The sequence below is a fragment of the Macaca nemestrina genome, chromosome 12 (genome assembly GCF_043159975.1).
Source record: "Macaca nemestrina isolate mMacNem1 chromosome 12, mMacNem.hap1, whole genome shotgun sequence".
Classification (NCBI taxonomy): Eukaryota; Metazoa; Chordata; class Mammalia; order Primates; family Cercopithecidae; genus Macaca; species Macaca nemestrina.
In genome coordinates this window covers 32,700,278-32,706,794 of record NC_092136.1, presented here as the reverse complement: position 1 = coordinate 32,706,794, position 6,517 = coordinate 32,700,278, and the positions used below count along the sequence as shown (strand labels likewise).

The window sequence follows — 6,517 nt, the reverse complement described above, 5'->3', positions numbered from 1 at the left end:
AAATATTTTTCACAAAAAAAATTTTGGCAAAGAACCATAAGTTTCAAGTTGCTTTTTTCTTAAATATCACATAATTTAGTTTCATCATATTGTCTTTTATTCTTGTGAATACTCTTATAACTTGAAAAGAATGGCAAATTAGTCCAATAAGCCTACCTCCTTCATATGTAATTATTAATTTAGTATGTAAATGTAAAATATGGATGGCATTTGTCACAAAAAGTGAACCTTTGTGTGCAAAATTATACCCATTAATAATACACAAGCTCGTGTATGTGTAGAGTAAAAAAGATTCAGAAAAATCAAAATATGATCTAAAAACATATAAACTTGAATTATATGATCTTAGATTGCTACAAGATTCATTGAGAATCTCCTTAACTCCATCAGGACCTTTTAAAACCCAATAGAATTATAACTATTACATTTCCTAAGGTAAAGAACTGAAAGATCTTTTATGTCCCACATAGCACAAGTGCCAAGCTGGAACTGATTACATTTACACTCATCAGATTCTATCTTGTAATAGCAAAAGTTGCCTTATCCATTATATTGCAAATTCCTTGACCAATGACCAAGTCTTAAACACATTTGTATTCTCATACTGCCAGATATAATAATTTAAAAAGGTAGGAGCTAAATTAATTTTTGTTGCATTGCATATTACACTGAATTGAATACATCACTCATATCCTTTGGAAAAGGCAAGAGAAGGATACTTGAAAACCATGAATCAAAGAAGGTAGCATATACAATCAAAGTGTTCCCTATAACTGTGATAGATAAACTTTTAGAAGGATATTACAAAGCTAGAAAGACCTAGAGAAGAGCAATAAAGGAAGAGTATCCATATACGGATTTTAAAAAATTAATTAGACTTCTCATATACAGGCAATAAAGAATAACAATGATGTAATTCAATAAATCTTTCTGTTTAAGGAACTACAGATGGTACAAATTTGATGGTACAAATCTTTTTTTTTTTTTTTTTTTTGAGACAGGGTCTCGCTCTGTCATGAAGGCTGGAGTGCAGTGGTGTGATCACAGCTCACTGTGGCTCCGACCTCCTGAGCTCATGAGATCCTCCCACCTCAGCCTCCCAAGTAGCTGGGACTGCAGGCACATGCCACAACATCCAGCTAATTTTTGTACTTTTTGTAGAGACGGAGAGTCTCACTATGTTTGCCCAGGCTAGTCTGGGCTCAAGCGGTCCTCCCACCTCAGCCTCCCAAAGTGCTAGGATTACAGGTATGAGCTACTGTGCTTGGCCAAGTTAATCTTAATCTCCAGGTATTTAAAATCTAGAAAAATTGATAAAGCACATATACAAATAAGTTTAACTCAAGGCATGGTAACACCAGGCATAATATAAAAGACATGGTAGATAAACAAAAAAGGGTGCTATAAGTGTTCAAAGAGTTCAAAGTCACGGTGCCCAAGCCTTATTCACTTTATCTCTAAAATAAGAATGCTAAACTAAGTTTAATTTTTGTATTGTTAATTTTTAAACATACTATCCCATTGCAAAAATAGTCATAATTTCAACAGCAAATTAGATAAGATAATATCTAGTGCAATTCTAGCTGTCAAATTCTGATCTAATTAACCTATGGAGACTAGATTTTAGGCTACCTATAATTCCAAAAACAGTTAATGGGGAAGGAGTTTTAGAAATATAAAGATTGAACGCTTAGCCTTAGGGGAAAAAAAGAGAATAATACTCCTCTCTTTCTTAGTGAGTACAGTGAAGGATAAGGTGAAAGGGCCAAAATACAAAAATCACTGAGTTTCCAAAGAGATCAATTATAAAATCAAGTGTAAACCTGACCTTGTTAAATAAATTTCAAAATACCAGAACTAAGAAGAAACTTAAATCCTGAAAATATTAATGTAAGTAAATAAAGGAAACAAAGAAAGATGTATTTGTTCATTTAACAAATGTTTATTAGTCTCTTCTATATTCAAAATGTAATTGATTTTTTTTAAAATACAGACATCCAGGCTGGAGGTGTTGGCTCAGTTCTGTAATCCCAGCACTTTGGGCGGCTAAGGCAGGAGGATCGCTTGAGGCCAAGAGTTCGAGATCAGCCTAGACAACATAGTGAGACCCACGTCTCTACAAAAAACAGAAAAATTACCTGGGCATGGTGGTGCACACCTGTAGTCTCAGCTACTCAGGAGGCTGAGGTGGGAGGATGGCTTCAGCCAGGGAGGTAGAGGCTATAACTAGCTATGATCGCACCAATACACTCCAGCCTGTGTGACAGAATGAGACCCTGTCTCAACAAAAAATAAACGCAGACACCTTTTTCTCAAGGAACTCTAGTAGAAAGATACAGATATACAAAATAATTATAATACAATGTGATCATGTGTGAAGATGGACACCCAGTATGAGAAAATCAGGGGTGGCTTGGGAAGGCCAGTCAGCCTGAGGAAGGGGACTTCTGGGCTGAGACTTAAAATCTTAAAAGACAAGACATTAGTAAAATGAAAAATTAGATAACAGTATTTTAGAGGGAAAAACAGCATAAGTAAAGGCACAGATGGAAGAAACATCATTTTAAATGAAGAACTAAAAGTAGCATAGGGAGATTGAAGTCTAACAGGTAAGGCTGAAAGAAGATGAGATGAGGCTTGAGAAGCAGGCAAGTCTTAGGGGGTCTTTTATGTCATGTTAAGGAGGCTGAACTAATACCATCACATATTCTGCTCTATTATACCAAATGCCTTGCCACATATTCTCTGTTTAAACATATTTTAAAATCAGATCAAATTCCATCTCCTCTGTGAAGATTTTCTTACAAATCCCATTCACACCAATTTCTCCTTTTCTGAACTATACTTACTGTCAGATCATATGGTTAGCACTTTATTGTGTATATTGCCCCATTCTGTTATTGTCTATTCCACATAATTTTGCACTTTATTTTATCCATTTATAATACTGCCCATAAATAATGTTACTTTTTCATTAACTGCTTCATGTTTGAAGAAGGCTTATTAACCTCCAAGTAGGGAAAAACCTTGAGAGCATAGTGAATACTTGATAAACACTTTATTAAATTGATATAAATTACATAAAATTACAAAAACCACTTTTAGTTTCTTAAAATATTTACACTATTATGAGTAAAACATTCTCTATTCATACTAAAATCTTTACCAAATTGTTCCTTGTTTTAAGAAACAAAGGGAAGATTATATATATAAATTTTAGAAATTTAGAAATAAACAAAACATTAACTGTATGATATGTGTGAAGAGATTGAGAGAATTGGATATTCTGTCCACAAAGATCATTATGAAACCATAACATAAAATAAGCTACTAAATGTACTGTAAATTCAAACAATCTAAGGCAATATATTAGAGACCTTTGGATCAAGTACATAAACACTAATTTTGGCCACCTTATAAATAAAACTTAGGAAAATTCCTTTAAGGATTTTATAAAACACTTACAACTTTTAACTAAACTAAACTCCATTTTTTAAAAATATGAAACAAGAATTGCCAAATAGCTTAATAAAAGTTGATTCCAACACAGCTACAAATATACTGCTCATTAAACTTAACTGAAAATAAGTTTTAGTTTTATATGAAATTAATCAGTGCCAGAAAATCTCATAAAGGTTTTTCTTGTTACTAACAGAAAATTTCCATAGGTCATCAAGAAATTAAGAAAGCTGAATGACTTCCGATGTGTTTCTCTGTCATGTCAACATTAGCAAATAAATGAATTAGGAAAATGACATGAATAATTTACAATAAAAATTTTCACCTAAATGTGCATTACAACAAAAACATTTCTGCCTTAATTAGCTACATGATTATTTCCCAAAGTATGTTCTAAGGGGCACAAGGCCCACAAGATACATTTCTAAAAAAAGGTTCCACAGTCAAATAAATCTGGGAAATCCCATACACTACCCATTTCAGAGATAAGCAGTCCCATTAGCTTTGTTAGAGCCTGTTTAACTTTAATCCATATTTCCCAAGTTTACCTTGACCATGAAACACTTTTTTTCATAATTCAGAAGACAAGCCAGTATTCTGGGGAACATGTATTCCAAAGAACATACTTTGGAAAATTCTAATCTACAAAATTGTTATATGTTCTTCCTTCATTAGTGGCCTAAACTGATTGTAAAGAATAATTTCCAATTAAAAAAACACCATTCTCAGACAGGTGTGGTGGCTCATGCCTGCAATCCCAGCACTTTGGGAAGCTGAGGCAGTGCAATTGCTTGAGCTCAGGAGCTCAAGACCAGACTGAGCAACATGGTGAAATCCTATCTCTACCAAAACACAAAAACAAAAAGTATACACTTGCGGTAGTGTGCTCCTGTAGTCCCAGCTATTCAGGAGGCTGAGGTGGCAGAATCACTTGAGCCCAGGAAGTGGAGGTTGCAATAAGCCAACACTACGCCACTGCACTCCAGCCTGGGCAACAGAGCCACATCCTGTCTCAAACACACACACACACACACACACACACACACACAATCCCCACCACTGTTCTCATTCAACTGTTACCAGGGCTGATAAAAGAACATAATCCATCAACAAAGACATTTACCATTGCATCAATGACTTATTTCAACTATAGACCTAACACAGTTTCCCAAAGTGTGTTCCATTAATAAGCACAGCACAAAAAAAGAGGACCCCATGGTCTAGTGCAGTAAAACTGTAGACTGTGACTCATTCATGAGTCAAAAAAATCAATAGAATGGGTCTTGACCAGAATTTTTTTTAAAGGAAAGGCTGGACTAGTAAAAAATAAAATAAAAAACATAAGTGTACACTGCTTATGGTAAAGGTAAGTATTGACTCATGTGTAAGTATTTACTCATATAGTAAAGGTAAGTATTGACTCTTAATGTCGGCTGTAATCAGAGAAGTTTAAGAACATTCAAAAAAGTTAGGTTAAACAAGTTCCTTTACCGCAGGACATTTTAGAGCCCTTAAATGAATTCCAAGAGTATTTCTGGCCACAGAAACCTTTTTTTATTGAAGCATCTCACAGGACTAGTGCTCCCCAGAACACAATTTAGGAAATACTGCGTTTTGGAAATGGTGTACCTCCAACTGTCTTGAGGTACACTATATAAATAACAGTGCCCACTTTTCACCTCCTTCAGAAAACACACCATCAGACTTCTCATCTTATAGCATCCTTCACAATTTGGTCAAACTTGCAATAACTTTAATTTAGTTAGCATGAAGTGGTGGTTAAGCACCTGGGTTTCAATTCTAGCTCCACCACTTGTCGGCTGTGTAATCAGCCTTGCATTGTTATTTAATCTATTTCCCATGGTTTTCTGTGTAAGGAGAATACTGGGAATACCTACGGTATAGGGTTTGGGGTTTGTTTTCTTAGGATTAAATGAGATAATCTCCAGCCCCTGGCGTGTAATAAGCATTCCACATATGATATCTATTGCTATTAGAATAACACTATCGCCGCACCTGTACAGTTATTACGGGATACACGGCCAGAGCGAAAGAAACTAAAAACACTATGCTGCCGCCTAGTGGACACTCGGAATTTTAAAATCTGTCATTCGCTTCCTTCCTGACACTACGATATGAAGTCGTATGGAAATTAAAACGTTTTCTCAAGCTGCATTAACACATTTTATAAATCAGCAAAATGGGGAATCTAATTTTCCAAAACTAAACAACTACCCCAAGACAACCCTGAAACCAGGGAGGGTTGTAAAGACTCAAATTGACCGAAGAAATGGCTGAGAAAAGACACCAGTGAAGGACTACAGAGGAAACTCCACCCACAGAGTATTTGCTGATTCTCAGGTTGGGGTATGTCAGTATAGGTTTTTTCTTCAAGGTATAATACAAAGACAGCCATTGGAATTTATCACAACTAAAGCAAAATAACCAATAATCACCAGTTCGAGGATCTCAATGTAAACAGAAGACTCCGTGGAATCTTCACATTTTCTTTCTAAAAGAAGTGCAGTGACCGTAAAGGTTCCCATAACTGACTTAAGGGTTGTCACTTATTTTCAAACCAAAGTGAAGTGGAAGATTGCAGCAATGACATGAGTAATTTATTTTATTTTATTTTTTAGACAGAGTCTCGCTCTGTCGCCCAGGCTGGAGTGCAGTGGTGTGATCTCAGCTCACTGCAACCTCCGCCTCCCGGGTTCAAGCGATTTTCCTGCCTCAACCTCCTGAGGAGCTGGGATTACAGGTGCCCGCCACCTCGCCTGGCTAATTTTTGTATTTTTAGTAGAGCCGGTGCTTTGCCATGTTGACCAGGCTGGTCTCAAACTCCTGACCTCAGGAGATCTGCCCACCTCGGCCTCCCAAAGTGCTGGGACTACAGGCGTGAGCCACCGCCCCGACCAAATAATTTATATTTATAATTCAGCATTATCAGTATTAGCATGGCAGTCATCTCATTCCCAGTGAGATTCCATTTAAATTTGCTCGTGCAAGGCACTTTGGGGGAAACAAAATTACCAGCAGAATGAAGAAAAAAATCGAG

The 6,517-nt window shown here is 36.1% G+C and overlaps 1 protein-coding gene across 5 annotated transcripts in view; it reads right to left on the bottom strand.

Moving 5' to 3' along the window:
- The window catches only part of LOC105471513 (coiled-coil domain containing 73), a 265,590-nt gene that overhangs the window by 160,898 nt on the left and 98,175 nt on the right, over positions 1-6,517 (bottom strand). The gene's annotated exons all lie outside the window — the stretch shown is intronic.